The 18,640-nt window shown below is 43.9% G+C and overlaps 1 pseudogene; it reads right to left on the bottom strand.

Annotated features, from left to right (window-relative positions):
• Nucleotides 1–819: 819 nt before the first annotated feature.
• LOC105541844 lies at nucleotides 820–18,114 on the bottom strand (annotated as a pseudogene).
• Between the last annotated feature and the right edge of the window lie 526 nt (nucleotides 18,115–18,640).

An 18,640-nucleotide genomic window follows, 5' to 3' on the forward strand; every position in this document is an offset into this window, starting at 1 on the left:
ACAAATATGACTACCCTGCCAAGTGTAAGAGAAAGTATAACTGGAGTGCAAAGGCTGAAAGACAAAATACCACCGGGACTGATTGAATGAAACACCTAAAAACTGTACACCACAGATTCAAGCATGGATTCTGTGGAGGAACATCATCTAAACCCGACAGAGCAGCTATTGCAGCAACCAGTTTATCTTAGGAATTTCAATGATTTTTCACTATTATTGTCACTATTATTATTTGTCAGTAAATGCTATGGTTTAACAAAATCTAAAAAAGAAATAAAAACAGATAGGATTTCACTTTGTTACATGACCAACAGGTTCATATGCCTCCTGGACAGTAATAGACCAATTACACTGAGACAGCAGGGATGCAGAAGAGAAAACATGTAATTATCATGGGCAACCAGAAGTGGAGCTGGGAGGAGATCCTCAAATTCATCTCCCGTAGGAGTTCTGAGCTGGGGTTTTTAAGGGGATTGTGGAGGATGAGAGGCTGGAGAATTGGGATTGTTGATTGGGCAGCACAAGACAGAGAAAATAATCAGGATATGGAAACTGCATTCTTTGATGGGCCAGCTCCTCATGGGGTCCTTTAGACCAGCTGGTGTCAGTGGGGTCCTTCAGATCAGCTGGCATCATGGGGTTCTTCAGATCAGTTGAGTCAGTGGGGTCCTTCAGATCAGCTGGTATCAATTGGGTCTTTCAGACCAGCTGAGTCAGATAAACTGGGGTCCTTCAGATCAGCTGAGTCAGTGGGATCTTTCAGACTAGCTGAGTCAGTGGTATCTTTCCAATCAGCTGGTGTCAGTGGGGTTCTTCAGATCAGCTGAAGTCAGTGGGGTTCTTCAGATCAGTTGAGTCAATGGGGTCCTTCAGATCAGCTAAGTCAGTGGGGTTCTTCAGATTGGTTGAGTCAATGGGGTCCTCCAGATCAGCTGGTGTCAGCGGGATCTTTCAGATCAGCTGGTATCAGTGGGGTCCTTCAGATCCACTGGAGTCAGTGGGTCCTTTAGACCAGCTGAATGAATGGCATTTTTCAGACCAGTTGAGTCAGTGGGGTCCTTCAGACCAGCTGAGTTAGTGGGGCCCTTCAGACCAGGTTAGTCAGTGGAATCTTTCAGATCAGCTGGTGTCCATGTGGTTCTCAGCTGAGCAGTTTCTTCAGAATGCAGGACCTGAAGGACTACCTCAAAGGGAATTTTTTTTTTTTTTTTTTTTTTTGTTTTTTTTTTTCTTTTTTTTTTTTTTTTTTTTTAATTTTTTTTTTTTTTTTTTTTTTTTTTTTTTTTTTTAGAGACAAGGTCTCATTGTATTGCTTAGGCTGGTCTCAAAGTCCTGGGCTCAAGCAGTCCTTCCACCTCAGCCTCCCAAAGTGCTAGGATGACAGGCACAAGCCGCCTCACCTAGCTCAAAGGGAAATCTTAATGTTTCATAATGTTTAGGTGTTATCTATAGGATAGTTTAGGGGAATAATTTAAGGTCTACATGATTTTAGAATAATAGGCACCAAACAACTGTGAAGAAGCAGGTCAGGGAGCAGGCTGACCTACTGATTAATGCTGAGTGTGCTGCAAGCTGGGTTAATTTTCATTTATCCCCCGTTTTCTTCCTTGGTTACTTTTATAAAATTTATAGGGGCAGTGTCAGCTATGTTCCTAGGGTGGTCTTGAGCTCCTGGGCTTAAGTCATCCTCTACCTCACCATTCTGAATTGCTGGGATTACAGGCATGCACCATACGTGTGGCCCAATGTGCAGAAGTTTAAGCAGTTTAAGCCAGTTCACTTTTCTTGAAAAGATAGATGCCAGATGTGCAAGTATATTTTGATTCATGTTCTGTGGTCAATGGTTTGGATGGATGATCAGGGACTTGGAAGGAACATGATTGGATAATTGGTGACAAGGAAATTTGGGGAAGAGGTATGTGGATAGACCTCTTGAATGGGAAAATAATGAAGATATTTGTGTCCCATGTGAATGCTTACCAGAGGGTGATCTCAGAAGTTATTTATTAAAATAACAAATTGATTGGCTAGCCCATTCTGTAGATACCAGTTAGCCTCATTCTCTAGGAACCTCTGCCATTGCCCAGTGGGCTCATGAATAAAGTGGCCATGGTGGCCAGGATGGACATTATGCATGGGCTTAGTAACATGGACTTCCACTCACCAAGGCTGATCTGGCTACAGCCACTGCTGAATGCCCAATCTGTCAGCAGCAGAGACCAACACAGAGTCCCTGATATGGCGTCATTCACCAGCATGATCAGTCAGCTACCTGATGGCAGACTGATTACATTAGACTATTTTCATCTTGGAAGAAGCAGTATTTTGTTCTCATTGGAACAGAAATTTACTCTGGATAACAATTTTCCATCCTTACATACTGCTTCTGCTAAAATTACCATTTGTGGACTTACAGAATGCTTTATCCATTGTCACGATATTCCACTCAGCATTGCTTCTGATTTAGGAACTCACTTCTCAGCAAAACAAGTGTAGCAGTGAGACCATCCTCATGGAATTCAGTGGTCTTACCATGTCTCATGAACCAATGGGTGTGATAAGATGATAGGATTATTTGAAGATGCAGTTACAGCACCAGCTAGATGGCAATGTATTACAGAGCTGCAGCAATATGTTCTCCGGGGTCTAAATGTGCTCTGAATCAGCGTCCATCATATGGTGCTGTTTCTCCCATAGCCAAGATTCACTGGTCCAGGAATCAAGGGGTAGAAAAGGGAGTGGCACCACTCACTATTATCCCTAGTGACCCACTAGCAAAATTTTTGCTTCCAGTTTCTGAAACCTTATGCTACGCTGGTCTACTGGTCTTAGTTCCAACAGGAACAATTCTCCCACCAAGAGAGAGCAATGATTCAATTGAACTGGATCTTAAGACTGCCACCCAGTCACTTCAGACTCCTTATACCTCTGAAACAACAGGCAAAGAAGGGAATTACTGTGCTCGTTGGTGATTGATCCTGTCTACCAAGGGGAAATTGGACTGCTACTTCACGATGAAGGTAAGGAGGAATATGCCTGGAATACAGGAGTCCCCTGAGTGCATCTCTTAGTATTGTCATGCCTGTGATTAATGTCGATGGAAAACTACAACAGCCCAATCCAGGCAGGACTACTAATGGCCCAGTCCCTGCAGGAATGAAGGTTTGGTTCACTCTACCAGATAAAGAACCACAACCAGCTGAGTGAGGTGCTTGCTGAAGGCAAAGGACATACAGAATGGGTAGTGGAAAAAGGTAGTTATAAATATCAGCTATGATCACATGATCACTTACAGAAATGAAGACTGTAATTATCATAAGTAGTTCTCCTTTTTTAAATTTATTTTTTATTTTTAAATTAATTATTATTAATAGAAATCGGGTATCACCATTTTGCCCAGGCTGGTCTCAGATATACTCTGCTTGTTTTGTAATGAATATGTATAAAATATCTTTGTTTTCTTTCCTCTCTTATTTCCTGTCTTGTAACATAAAATGTATTGACTCTATATCATAGTATTTAACTATTTTACATTTTACATCATAGTGTTTAAGTTATGAGATATTGAGAAGAACAAACATCATTTAAGGACTTTGCCTTCTCTTCTGGGGAAGAGGTAGTGCATTTTCAGATGTATGTGGAATGATTGTATCATGTCGGGTGGAATTATGACCTTGTCATTGTTTTTATTTGGAGAATAAGAATGGTTTCAGAAGATACATGTGGGTGCCAAGTTGACAAGGGGTGGACTTGTGACAATTAATTTTATGTGCCAGCTTGACTGGGCCATGAAATGCCAAAATATTTGGTTAAATATTATTCTGGATATACCTGTGAAGGTGTTTCTGGATGAGATTAGCCTTTGAATTGGTAAACTAAGTAATGCAGATTGTCCTCCCTAGGGTGAGTGGGGCTCATCCAATCCTATGAAGGGCTGACTAGAGTAAAAGGCCAAGTAAATGGAAATTTACACTCTGTCTTTGAGCTAAGACGTCATTCTTCTGGTTTTGGACTCAGAATCAGAATAAAACTTACACCATTGGATCTCCTGGTTCTAAGGCTTTCAGACTCAGGTTACAGTCCAGTATATACAAGAGGGTCTTAAAAAGTTTATGAAAAAATGCATATTATGAAAAAAACTATGCATGGATTAAAAAAATTTTAGCCCCAAAATAAATTCTTACTAACTTTATTATAACACGTCTGGACAGGATCTAGTTTGAGACACTAAGAAGGGTAAGAAATCAGTTTGAAAAGAGCCCCTTGCTCTGTGGCTGGGGAGTGCTGGAGGATAGCTTCCTCTAAGCCACTGAGCTATCAGGTCACTGCAGACAGCCTTATCTGTGGAGACTTCCCGTGCCAAGCAGGCCAACCCCGTCAGAGAGAATGGCAGAAAGCTCGTGTGTGTCCTGGGGAGATGGTCAGAGGGAGCCACCTTCCAGCTGAACCCCAATAAGTACTCGTAGCTCATGGTGTAAATGCCCTGCAGAGGTTGCAGCTGTCTACCCAAGGGTCCCGGCCAGCCCCTGTGCAGACTCCTTTGGAGGGGTTGGGGGAGGACACAGATGAGGGTGTAGGAGGTGTGTGGCCCTGACTCAGCTTCCTGGTTGCATCCTAGTCTAGTATTGATGTTTGAAGTCACGTGGACGTGGCCTCCCCTTTGAGGCTGGTGAGGGCATTTGAGGGCAGTTGTGTGCTCCTGGCCTGGGGCTGTGCCTTTGTGGCCGTGTGCGCCGTGTGTGTGTGTGTGTGTGTGTGTGTGTGTGTGTGCGCGCGCGCGCGTTGGCAGGGGAGGGAGGGAGGTGCCCTAGTTGTGCACTGTGCTCTGCAGCCCAGCACTCTGCGGAGGCTTCTGCAATGCAGCAGCGTGTCTTACACGGAGGGAACTGTCCTTCCCCTGCCACGTTCAGGCAGGTGGGCAGGCTTTCTTGGTTATTCTGAGTGGCGGTGGGGAAGGGCAGCTGCACCCCACCCACGGATCCAGAGCTGCTGGTCAGGAGCTGGAGAGGGGCCCAGTTGACCTTGGTCTGTTTGCATTTGGGCTTCCTCTGAGTGGGGGGTGGTGGGAAAGGCTGGCGTTCCCCTTGGAGATGCACCTTCCCTAGTGATTGTGTTTGCAGGGTGAGTCTGATCCTCTGTGCCACAATGATCAAGGACAAGGAATATTTTACAATTAACTTCCTGGTTCTTGTGAGTGTGGCTTATGACCTTTGTGGCCTGTTGATTATAAGGCACACCCTGACATTAGAAATGATAAGATGAGAGAGTGCGCCTTAGCATCAGTGAGATAGAGTGTCACCATCTGACGCTCTGGGACTGGGCAGAGCCCAAGTCCTCTTCACTGGAGCGCTTGGCCACCACCTTGCCGTGCAGGGGGCTCCCTGCCTCCCTTCCCTGCACTCTCACCATTCCTTCTTTCCAAATTCCATCCGCACAGCTTCCAACCTCAACCTTTTCCGCCTTCTGCAGAAGCAGATGTTCCCACAAGGAACACGGGAGGTGCCCAGGATGGGTCTCCAGCATAAGGCCGAGCCTTCTGGCCTCGGGTTGACTCCGGGTGGCACTGTCAGCTGGAGGCCACGAGAGCTGCCTTGGACGTGCAGCGAGGCATGCAGCGGCCACTCACTCATGGAGCACTGCTGCAGCCGCAAGTCTGCCACTGCTCATCCTCTCAGTCTTGCTCCCAGCTGCGCCTTGTCCTTACATGTTTTAGATGTACGGCTTTTGCATGTGTGTGGTTTGTAAATATTTTGTCCCAGTCCATAGCTTATCTTTTACATCCTCTTAAGGAGTGTTTTGCAGAGAAAAGGTTTTTTTCTTTTTAATTTTGGTGAAGTCTGATTTGTCAATTTTTTTTCTTTTTAAGGATCTGCTTTTGTTGTCATGGTTAAGAATTCCTCAATGACTCCCAGTCCCAAAGATTTTCTCCTTTTCCTTTTCTTTTCTCTTTTCTTTTCTTTTCTGTTCTTTTCTTTTCTTCCTCCCTCCCTCCCTTCCTTCTCTTCTCTCTTTTCTTTCTTTTTCTTCCTTCCTTCTTTCTTTTTTCTCTTTTCTTTCTTTCTTTCTTTTTTTTTTTTTGTTTAGACGGAGTTCGCTCTTGTTGCCCAGGCTGGAGTGCAATGGCACGACCTCAGCTCCCTGCAACCTCTCCCTCCTGGGTTCAAGCAATTCTCCTGCCTCAGCCTCCCGAGTAACTGGGATTACAGGTGTGTGCCACCACACCTGGCTAATTTTGTATTTTTTAGTAGAGACAGGGTTTCTCCATGTTGGTCAGGCTAGTCTCAAACTCCCAACCTCGGGTGATCTGCCCACCTCGCCCTCCCAAAGTGCTGGGATTACAGGCGTGAGCCACCATGCCTGGCCTTCTTCTACATTTTCTTATGATCGTAGCTCACTGTAGCCTCAAACTCCCAGGCTCAAGCGATCCTCACTCCTCAGCCTCCTGAGTAGCTGGGAGTACAGATGTGTGGCACCATGCTCGGCTAATTTTTAAAGTTTTTTGCAGAGATGGAGGTCTCACTATGTTGCCCAGGCTGGTCTCAAACTCCTGGCCTCAGGCAATCCTCCCACCTCAGCCTCCCAAGCAGCTGAGAATACAGGTGTGTGCCACCATACCTAGCCTGTTTTTTTTTTTTTTTAATAGACTTTATTTTTTAGAGCAGTATTAGGTTCATAGCAAAATTGAGCAGATGATAGAGTTCCCACATACCCCCGACACCCCACAATACACATGCACAGCCTCCCCCATTATTAACACCCTTCACCCCAAGTAGTGCATTTGTTATAATAATGACCCTACATGGCCACATCATGATCACCCAAAGTCCGCAGTTTACGTGGGGGTCCCTCTTGGTGTGGCACGCTGTGTGGGGTTTTTTTTTTTAAATTTTTTGAGGTGGGGTCTCACTCTGTCACCCAGGCTGGAGTGCAGTGGTGCAATCTCGGCTCACTGCAACCTCTGCCTCCCGGGTTCAAGCGATTCTCCTGCCTCAGCCTCCAGAGTAGCTGGGATTGAAGATGCCTGCCACCACACCTGGCTAATTTTTCTATTTTTAGTAGAGACAGGGTTTTGCCATATTGGCCAGGCTGGTCTTGAACTCCTGACCTCAGGTGATCTGCACACCTTGGCCTCCCAAAATGCTGCGATTACAGGCGTGAGTCACCGCGCCCGCCTGCAGGTTTTGATAAATGAATATCTGCTGTGCATCCACTGTTATAGCATCACACACAGCAGTTTCACTGCCCCAAGAGGGCCCTGTGCTCCATTCATTCATCCCTTCCTTCTAATCACCACTGATTCTTTTCCCATCTCCTTGGTGCTGCCTGTTCCAGAATGTGGTGCAGTGGGAACCCTACAGTATACAGCCTTTTCAGCTGGCTTCTTTCACTTAGCAGCATGTTGTTACTTTCTCATGTCTTTTCATAGCATGACAGCGCATTTCTGTTTAGTGCTGAGTGGATGGACTGTGTGGATAGACTATGGTTATCCACTCACCTACTGAAGGGCATTTTGGTTGCTTCCAATCTGTGGCAGTTACAAATAAAGCTGCTTTAAATTAAAAAAAAGAAAAAAGAAAGACAAAAAATAAGAGTCTCTTTCAGAGCAACATGAATTCTGCTAAAAGTGAAGAAAAAACAAACATCATTTTCATGGTGAAGCTTGGGTAGAAGAATGGTGAAATCACTGATGCTTTATAAAAAGTTTATGGGAGCAATACCCCAAAGAAATCAGAAGTTTGCAAATGGAAAACTCATTTTAAGATGGGACAAGATGATGTGGAAGATGAAGCCTCTGGCAGCAAACCATCCACATCAATTTTTGAGGACAAAATTCATCTTGTTCATGCCCTAATTGAAGAGAACCAATAGGCACAATAGCCAATACCACAGACATCTCAATTGATTCAGCTTTCACAATTCTGACTGACAAATGGAAGGTGAGCAAACTTTCCACTCAATGGGTTCCAAATTGTTGCACCCAGATCAGCTGCAGACCACAGCAGAACTGTCAATGGAAATTTTAAACCAGGGCAATCAATATCCTGAAGCATTTCTTTGAAGAATTGCAACAAGAGATGAAACATGGCTTTACCAGTAAAATTCTGAAGACAAAGCACAATGAAAGCAATGTCTTTACTTTTAATACCTAATTCAAAAAAAAAAAAAAAAAAAAAGCAATGTCTACCAAGTAGTGGAAGTAGTTCAGTCAATGCAAAAGTGAACTAATTAAGAGCAAAGGTCATGGCAACAGTTTTTGGGATGCTTAAGGCATTCTGCTTGTTGACCTTCTGGAGGGTGAAAGAATGATAACATCTGCTTATGAGAGTGTTTTGAGAAAATTAGCCAAAACTTTAGCAGAAAAATGCCTGGGAAAGCTTCACCAGGGAGTCTTTCTCCACCACAATGCTCCTGCTCCTTCTTCCCATCAATCAAGGGCAGTTTTGGGAGAGTTTTGTTGAGAGTCATTAGGCATCCACCTTACAGTCCTGATTTGACTGCTTCTGACTGCTTTTTGCTTCCTAATCTTAAAACATCTGTAATAGGCACCTATTTTTCTTCAGTTAATAATGTAAAAAAGACTGCATTGACATGGTTAGATTTCCAGGACGCTTTGTACTTTAGAAATGAACTAAATGGCTGGTATAATTACTTACAAAAGTGTCTTGACCTTCATGAAACTTATATTGAGAAATACGGTTTATGTTTTTTATTTTTATCTTTTAATTCCATTTTAAAAAACAAACTTGTTGAAGTTCCCTTGTATAGTATCTCTTATTGGTTCTGTTTCTCTGGAGAACCCAGAAACTTTAGCATGTTCTTTAAAGACATAAAGCTAACTACTACGATAATTATTTTTTCTTTTCTTTTCTTTTTCTTTTTCTTTTTTTTGAGATGGTAGTTCTTACTCTGTCACCCAGGCTGGAGTGCAGTGGTGCAATCTCGGCTCACTGCAATCTCTGCCTCCCAGATTCAAGTGATTCTCCTGTCTCAGCCTCCCGAGTAGCTGTGATTACAGGTGCCTGCCACCACACCCAGCAAAATTTTGTATTTTTAATAGAGACAGGGTTTCACCATGTTGGCCAGGCTGGTCTCAAACTCCTGATATAAGGTGATCCACCTGCCTTAGCCTCCCAAAGTGCTGGGATTACAGGTGTGAGCCACCGTGCCCAGCTCTTATTTCTTTTCATGGCAGAAGCACTCAGTACTATTAGAATAAGTAATCACATAAAATACTCTTTTTTTTGAGACGGAGTTTTGCTCTGTTGCCCAGGCTGGAGTGCAGTGGCACCATCTCAGCTCCCTGCAATCTCTGCCTCCCAGGTTCATGCCATTTTCCTGCCTTGTAGCAGGAAGAGCCACAGACAAAACCCCTCAGACACCGAGTTAAAGAAGGAAGGGGTTTATTTGGCCGGCAGCATCGGCAAGACTCCTGTCTCAAGAGCTGAGCTCCCCGAGTGAGCAATTCCTGTCCCTTTTAAGGGCTCACAACTCTAAGGGGGTCCACGTGAGAGGGTTGTGATTGATTGAGCAAGCAGCGGGTACGTGACTGGGGGCTGCATACACTGGTAATTAGAAAGGAACTGAACAGGACAGGGATCTTCACAGTGCCTTTTTTATGCAAATAAGCTATTAGGTCAGGGGTCATTCTTTAACTACCAGGCCCAGGGTGTGGCGCCGGGCTGTCTGACTGTGGATTTCATTTCTGCCTTTTAGTTTTTACTTATTCTTTCTTTGGAGGCAGAAATTGGGCATAAGACAATACGAGGGGGTGGTCTCCTCCCTTAACCTCAGCCTTGCAAGTAGCTGGGACTACAGGTGCCCACCACCACACCTGGCTAATTTTTTGTATTTTTAATAGAGATGGGGTTTCACCGTGTTAGCCAGGATGGTCTCAATCTCCTGACCTTGTGATCTGCCCACCTTGACCTCCCAAAGCGCTGGAATTACAGGTATGAGCCACTGTGCCCGGCTCCACATAAAATACTCTTTAAAGCAGACCACTTATACAAATATTTTTTAAATAAAGAAGGAAGCTTCTAATAAAAATGGCAGATTGACTTACCTCTTGTGCTAAAGATCCCACTAAAATACTAAAGGGTGGGTATGGAAGGTATGACTCTACTGGGGCAAAGGGAATGTGTTGGGAGAAAAGCTGAGTGTTGGGAGAGAAGCCGAGGCAGGGCTTGCATGTCTGACATAATGTAAAAGAGTCTTGGAACATGTCCATGCTTCCACTCAAATGGAGTAGGCACGTTCCCAAGACCAGTCCTGTCAAGCAATTCAAACCAAGTCAAAACCAGGTCCAGGGTCTAAAACCCCTTGTGGCCTTTGGAACACCAAGCTCTGTGCTAACGGGTGGAAGGCTACCCTGATGCACCATAATCTAAGCCCAGGGCATAAAACCCCTTGTGGCTTGGATAGAATCCAGGGCTAGTGGCTCTGGAATGTGTCCAGACTTTCTGGCTCCTTGCTTCTTTCTCTCCCAGGGTTGGTTGTGTCTTGAGTTAAAAGAACCTGCTCTCCACTATCTCAAGTAGCAGAGCAGATGCTAAACCATCACAGCTGTAAATCATATGCTTAATGCAACACTTCCTTTCAACCCCCACATTCTCACCACCTGTTTCTTTGTTTGATCACCAATAAATAGTCTGGGCTTCCAGAGTTCGGGGCCTTCATTCTTAGCGATGGCCCCCTGGACCCACTTTCTCTCTCAAACTGTCTTTTCTCATTCCTTTGACTCCGCTAGACTTCGTCACCTCCATGACCTGGTGTTGGGTCTGATCATCCCAACAGAATGGAAGAAGAGATGCCAGCAGATGAATCACTTCAACACATTTTAGGAAAATGGAGAGGCAGTGAGGGAGTCATGATGATACAGTGAAGGGGAATTGTTTAATTATGAAGTAAGTGAGTGAGGAGCCTCAGGTAGGATGCCTCCACTGGGGATGGGGAGGCCTCTTTCACTGGCAAAGAAGATCCACCAGAATGTAGGGGTTCAATGTTCCCAGCTTCATCAGGATCTTCCCACATGTCCCCATTCCAAAGACCAGAATCCCATTCTTTCCCAATCAATGCCCTCACTTTAACAGCAGACCCTGTGAGGATAAGACTTAAAATTGTTTTGTAATTCAGCCATTCCCTGAGCTCATCATTTAACCACTTTGGTGACAATAGGAGCAACCAGCTAACCTCTTTGTGGAGGCTAAAGTAACTCCATCATGGATGCTAATCTGCCACGTTGACTTCTGATTAACCCCAGTTCCAGGAATGCCGCTATGATTTTGATTTTATCTATACTTTTTTTTCCTTTTTTTTTTTTTTTTTTGATGGAGTCTCGCTTTGTCACCCAGGCTGGAGTGCAGTGGCATGATCTTGGCTCACTGCAACCTCTGCCTTCCAGGATCAAGTGATTCTCCTGCCTCAGCCTCTGAAGCAACTGGGATTGCAGGCATGCACCACCATGCCCAGCTAATTTTTTGTATTTTTTTTTTTTTTTTTTTTTTTTAGTAGAGACGGGGTTTAACCCTGTTGGCCAGGCTGGTCTTGAACTCCTGATCTCAGGTGATCTGCCCACATCACCTTGGCTTCCCAAAGTGCTAGGATTACAGGCATGAGCCACCTTGCCCAGCCTACTTTATCTATACTGTTCCTCTAAAGTCTATTTTCAGATCAAAACAACCCTGACCATAAGTCTTGCCCTTAAGCAGACTCATACAGCATTCTTGCCTTTCCCTGAGGGGTGAACTTCAATTGTCCTACACATTCCTTCCCTATGGTTTATAAGCCCTGGGGCTTGGAAGCAATGGCACAGAAATCCACAGAAGCCACCTGAGACTATGCTTCTGTTCGGATGTCCCTTTTAAATGTTTCTCTCTGAGAAACTGGATTTGTCAATCTCTCTCTTTTTTTTTTTTTTTTTGGCTTCTCAGCTTTCTGCTTGGTCTTTGATGGTAGGTTTGCATAGACTTGCTCACCATGGGACATTCATTATATTTGTCAGTTTTCTAAAAATGTTTGAAAGTATCATGTGCACAGTCACTCAGCTCCTTGTTTCTTGTAAGTGGTTAATGAGGAGTTACTTTGATAGAGATATTTTGCTTACCCCTATTGCTAGAGCACACCATGGATTATCAGTGTTCTCTTTATCATGGGAAGTTGAGTTATTAGCATCTTTAAATCTAATCAGATTAGAGATCCAATTTCAGAAAACTCAGAATCATCCAGAAAATTTGTCCTGATGGGCACAGTGGCTCATGTCTGTAACCCCAGCACTTTGGGAGGCTGAGGAAGGAAGCTCTCCTGAGGCCAGAAGTTTGAAACCAGCCTGGGCGACATAGTGAGACCCTCGTCTCTACAAAAAATAAAAAATTAGCCAGGGCACACATTTGTAGTCCCAGCTACTTGGGAGGCTGAGGTGGGAGGGTAGCTTGAGCCAATGAGTTTGACCCTGCAGTGAACTACGATCACGCCACCACTCCAGCTTGGGTGACAGAGCAAGACTGTGTCTCTTAAAAAAGGAAGAAAGAAAGAAAGAAAATTCATTCTTAACATTTTGTTAATCCAGAAGCACTTTTGGTACCAAAAGCCTCTCTTAGCTTGAGTTCTTTAGAGAAACAGAACCAGTATGAGATACATACATACATACATATATATATATATGTATGTATGTATAGTCATGCCTTATTTAATGACAGAGATACGTTCTGAGAAACGCATTGTTGGAGAAATTCATTGTGCAAACATCATAGAGTGCCCTTATACAAACCTAGATGGCATAGCCTACTATGCTCCTAATATAAAGAGTATAGCCTATTGCACCTAGGCTACAAACATTTACAGCATTTTGTCAACTGAAAAATGAAGAGTTCATAAATCTGAAAAGTAGAGCTTTACTTCTCATAAAGGGCTGCAGACTGCAGGATGACCATTCTGACGCTGGGAAACATAGCCTCCAAACAGAATCCAGAAACAGACACCTCGAGGGACGGACAAGGGGAACAGAAATTTATGCTGAGTAGGGTGGCCAAATAGATGTACTCAATAAGCTATAGGAAGAGTGATGAATAGTTATAAAAGGTGAAACATGTGCATGCGCAATTGAGCTTCATGCTTTTTCATGGGACCCACGTTAAAAAAAATGGCAGGGTTACTGTAATCCAAGGGTGGAGTTTTCAACCCTCTCATCAAAAGATGAAGCAGAGGACATGAAAACCCTCACTGTGCATTCTCCATAGAATGTCCAGAGCCACTTTCTGGTCAGCGGTCTTGTATCAGGCAAAGAAGCAAGGGAAGCATCAGGTCATTTGTTGATATGTGTCTGATCGATCCTTCCTTCCTTCCTTCCTTCCTTCCTTCCTTCCTTCCTTCCTCCCTCCCTCCTTCCCTCCTTCCCTTCCTCTCCTTTTTTGTCTTTCCTCTTTCTTCTTCTTTTCTTTTTCCTTTTTGAGACAGAGTCTGGCTGTCACACAGTCTGGGAGTGCAGTGGTGTGCTCATAGATTACTACAGCCTCAAACTCTTAGGCTTAAGTGGTTCTATGACTTCAGTTTCCTGAGTAGTTGGGACTACAGGTGTGTGCCACCATGCATGGCTAATTAAAAAAAATTGTTTTTTTGGAGGAGTAGATGCTGGGTCTTGCTATGTTGCCTACACTGGTCTCGAACTTGTGGCCCCAAGTGATCCTCCCACCTCAGCCTCCCAAACTACTGGGATTACAGGCATGAACCATAGTGCCTGGCCCTGAGAACTCAGTTTTCCAGGCTACTTTGGGGTCCCCTTGGCCAAGAGATGGTCCCTTCAGTCATTTGGAGGGCTTATAATTTTATTTTTAATTTGCAATGTTTTTGTACTGAATACTGTAGGCACTTGTAACACAATTGTAACGGTAAGTATGTGTGTATCTGAACATAGAAAAGGTACAGTAAAAATACAGTATGAAAGATAAAACACACCTGGTTGAGGTGGCTTACTCCTGTCATCCCAGGCCTTCAGGAGGCTGAGGTGGGAGAACAGCTTGAGGCCACGAGTTTGAGACCAGCCTGGGCAACATAAGGAGACCCCATCTCTACAAAAAATAATAATACTAAAAAAATGGTAAAAAGTGATACATCTGTATAGGACACTTACCCTGAATGGAGCTTGCAGGAGTGGAAGTTGCTCTGGGTGAGTCAGTAAGTGGCAAGTGAATGTGAAGGCCTAGGACATAACTGAATAGTACAGTAAACTTTATAAACACTGTACACTTAGGCTACACAAAGCATTAAAAAGTATTTTTTATAAAGTATATAAAAAGTATTTTTCTTTATATAATAATAAATTAGCATACATAGGCTACTGTAACTTTTTTATTTTATGCACTTCTAATTTCTTTCAACTTTTTGACTCTTTTGTAATAATAGCTTAAAACACAAACATTGTACAGCTGTACAAAAATATGTTCTTTCTTTATATCCTTGTCCTATTCTTTTCTTTTAGATTTTTTTTCTTTCTTTCTTTTTTTTTTTTTTTAAATCTAAGATACAAACACATTAGCCTAGGGTCAAGATCATCAATATCACTGTCTTCTACCACCACGTCTTATCCCACTCAGGGGCAATAACATGTATAGAGCTGTCATCTCCTATGATAACAATGCCTTCTTCTGAAATACCTCCTGGAGGACCTGCCTAAGGCTGTTTTATGGTTAACTTAAAAAAATATATAACTAAAAGGAGTATACTTTAAAACAACAATAAAAGTCTGGGTGAGGTGGCTCACGCCTGTAAATCCCAGCACTTTGGGAGGCCGAGGCAGGCAGATCACCTGAGGTCAGGAGTTCGAGACCAGCCTGACCAGCATGGTGAAACTCTGTCTCTACTAAAAACACAAAAGTTAGTCGGGCGTGGTGGCGGGCGCCTATAGTCGCAGCTACTCAGGAGGCTGAGGCACCAGAATTGCTTGAACCCAGGAGGCGAAGGTTGTGCTTAGGGAGGCTGAGACAGGAGGATTGCTTGAGACCGGGAGTGTAGGACCAGCCTGGGCAAGGCAGTGAGAACTTGTCTCTAAGAAAAAAAAAAAAAGAAACTAGCCAGGTCTGGTGGTGCGTACCTGTAGTCCAGCTACTTGGGAGGCTGAGCGGCAGCAGAATCACTTGAGTCCAGGAGCTTGAAGTTACGATGAGTCATTGCACTCTAGCTTAGGCAACAGAGTGAGATCCTGTCTCTAAAAAAATGTAAAAAAGAAAAAAAATGAAATTGGTTCACACAATCATGTAATTTTGAGGGCCGAGAAGTTCCAAGATTTGCAGTCAGAAGACTAGAGAACAGGGAAAGCTGATGGTGTAAGTTCTAGTTCAAGTCCAATTTCAAAGGCAGGAGAATACTGATGTTCCAGCATGAATATAGGCAGAGAGTAAATTCTCCTTCATTTAACCTTTTGTTTGATTCGTGTCTTCGGTGGATTGGATGAGCCTCACCCACATTGGAGAGGGCAATCTGCTTTACTCAGTCTACTGATTCAAATGTGAATCTCACCCAGAAACAATCTCATAGACCCACTGAGAATAATGTTTAATCAATAACTGCGCACCCCATGGCCCAGTCAAGTTCACAGATAAAGTTAACCATTATAGTTTATTTTTCCTGATTTGCCAACTTTGCAAACTAACAGTTAACATTTCCAGAGGAAGATGAGGAAATTAGCTCTCTCTTTTTTTCTGTTGAGACAGAGTCTTGCTCTGTCGCCCAGGCTGGAGTGCAACGGCATGATCTCAGCTCGCTGCAACCTCTGCCTCCCTGGTTCAAGTCATTCTCCTGCCTCAGCCTCCCGAGTAGCTGGGACTACAGGCGCCTGCCACCACGCCCGACTAATTTTTTGTATTTTTAGTAGAGACAGGATTTCGCCATGTTGGCCAGGCTGGTCTCGAACTCCTGGCCTCAGGTGATCCACCCACCTTGACCTCCCAAAGTGCTGGGATTACAGGCATGAGTCAACATGCCTGGCCGAAATTAGCTCTCTTAAACTTTCTCCTGTCTTTACCCTGACCGCAAACCTTCAAAACAGTATATTACTATTTTTTACATTATTAAGATTTGCAATATTTATGTTCTGTTGTATAATAATAATTCTTATGCTTGTTTAGCATTGATTCATATCTGAATGGATCCAATGCTCACTGCTAGTCCCTTCTTACCATTTTCAATTTCTCATACCCAATTTTTAAATATCATTTGATTCATCTCTTGCATGGCTGCATGTTATCATCACCATGTTTTATTCACCATTGTGAATGTTTTCTGTTACCTTTTAAATGAGCAACACTTTGCCTGTTTATAAAATTACTGGGGTGTATTTTTTCCCATTTACTCAGAACTCTGTAAGCATTCCCCCTTGGCCTTTTAGCTCTGAGTGTTGCTGTGAGTAAGTCTGAGGCCTGATTTAAAAAAACTTTATAGGTGTTATGTTTTTCTCTACTCGGTTTTCTTTTTTCTTTCTTTCTTTCTTTTTTTTTTCCTGAGACAGAGTCTCGCTCTATCACCCAGGTTGGAGTGCAGTGGTGTGATCTCGGCTCACTGCAAGCTCCACCTCCAGGGTTCACGCCATTTTTCTGCCTCAGCCTCCCAAGTAGCTGTGACTACAGGTGCCCGCCACCACGCCCGGCTAATTTTTTGTATTTTTAGTAGAGATGGGGTTTCACCGTGTTAGCCCGGATGGTTTTGATCTCCTGACCTTGTGATCCGCCTGCCTCGGCCTCCCAAAGTGCTAGGATTACAGGCGTGAGCCACCGCGCCCGGCCTCTCTGCTTAGTTTTCTATGGCATTCTTCTTCTTCTTCTTCTTTTTTTTTTTGTAGAGACAGTGTCTCATTATGTTGCTCAGGTTGGTCTTGAACTCCTGGTCTCAAACCATTTTCCTGCCTCAGTCTCCCAAAGTGCTGGGATTACAGGCGTGAGCCAGCGTTCTTTTTTTTTTTTTTCTTTAACTGTTGAACACTCTGTAATTATTAGGTAAAATTAATAGTACTTTACAATTATATATATCACTTTACAGTTTACAAAGTTATTAAGTAGACATTTGTTTTGATGCCCCAACATAACATTTAACTTCTTTTCCTCCCTTCTCCCCTCCATCAAAGAAAGACTAAGGAACATTTCATCGGAAAAGGTGATAAAAGTGCATCAATCTGTACAGAACTACAAAGAATAAAGGGGAGGAGGGTAGGACCCTGAAGAGGGCCACAGGGACTTCAGGAAGGAGAAAACCAGAGTGTTAAACGTGAGGAAAGCCCAGGGGTCACAGGGAGTTAGCCATCATAAGGGGCAGGTTGTATTCACTACATAAAAGGAGGGGCACACAGCATATGTTTCACATTCTAAAACAATATGACGAGATCATAACTGAAGAGCTGAAGTTGAATTTTGTGGTTTCTCAGAACACAAGTAGAAGATGACCACCAACCATGATTTCTGAATAAACTGGGTTCAAAGTGCATCTGGTCATGGCAGAGGACTTCCTTGGACTCTGATACTAGAAATTTAACAAAGGTAATTCGAGGAGCTGCGATTTTACATAGTGGTGGCATCCTAGGGGGCATCTATTGCATCAGTCAAGTTTAATATCTCACAATTGTGGAAAAGGAGTTTACGAGCAGGTAATACTTGGGCCATCTCTTGCAGATTCTTGCTGTAAGGACTGCAAGTTTCTCCAGAGAAAGCACTTGCCTGGGTATGACTCAGGGCCGGGCAAAAATTCACACTATGAATCTGGTGGAGGGAAGGTGGAGAAGTATGCCCTGTCAGACCACATTCCCATAAATCTCTAACCTCACATCTCTGTAGGGGTCCCTCTGAACAGGGTCCAGGTATCCCCATTCCTCTGAGTAAGGTGCACAGCCACATCCTCAAATGTCACAAACTGCTGGTACCTGACTGTCAGGAGCACAGCTGCCTGGTCTCCCGGGCTTTCCTCATGGGGAAGAGCAGGCACCTGGGGAACAGGTGGAGCCCTAGTGAGTCCCTGTTCCATGTCGGTGGCCTGCGCAAAGTGAGGCTCTGGAGTCAGACTCTTAAACTGGGTCTCCAAAAACTGAAATTGGACCCTTGGTGATCCTGCTGCTTCCTGGGCTGGTATTTTCTCCATCCCTGTTTTGGAGGACAATGACCATCGCAGCTCGCATCAGGACATGACCACTGGGTCCTGATGGCGAGGCCCGCCCTCGGTCCGTGGGGTGAACTGGAGCTGAAGAGAAATAGGCCCTCGTACCCAAGCCTCTGCACACTCTCGGGGAAGGAAACCACTGTCCCATATTCTTTACATTATCCTTGTTATTTAGGATCTCCAGGATTGGCTTCAGTGTTCATGGTTCTTTGTCATTATTTTCCTGTAAGAGTGCCCTTTTATCTAAATATTTCAGTTCATTTATTTGACAGAAATTTTCTTCAACCATATATATTTATAAGTATATATACTGGGGAGAGAAGCTATTTCTCTTACTGTCTCCTGTCTCTGAAGAGGAGGAGGAAGTAAAAGCTGAAAAACAACAGGAATGAAGTCAGTGGCAAGACCAGCCAGTGCCACTGATGACCAGGCCTGAGGTTAAAAGATTAACCCCCCACTGTAACCACACGTGCTCTCAATCTATCACGACCCTTTCACGTGGAACCCC

This window comes from Mandrillus leucophaeus, unplaced genomic scaffold (assembly GCF_000951045.1).
Source record: "Mandrillus leucophaeus isolate KB7577 unplaced genomic scaffold, Mleu.le_1.0 Scaffold245, whole genome shotgun sequence".
Taxonomy (NCBI): domain Eukaryota; kingdom Metazoa; phylum Chordata; class Mammalia; order Primates; family Cercopithecidae; genus Mandrillus; species Mandrillus leucophaeus.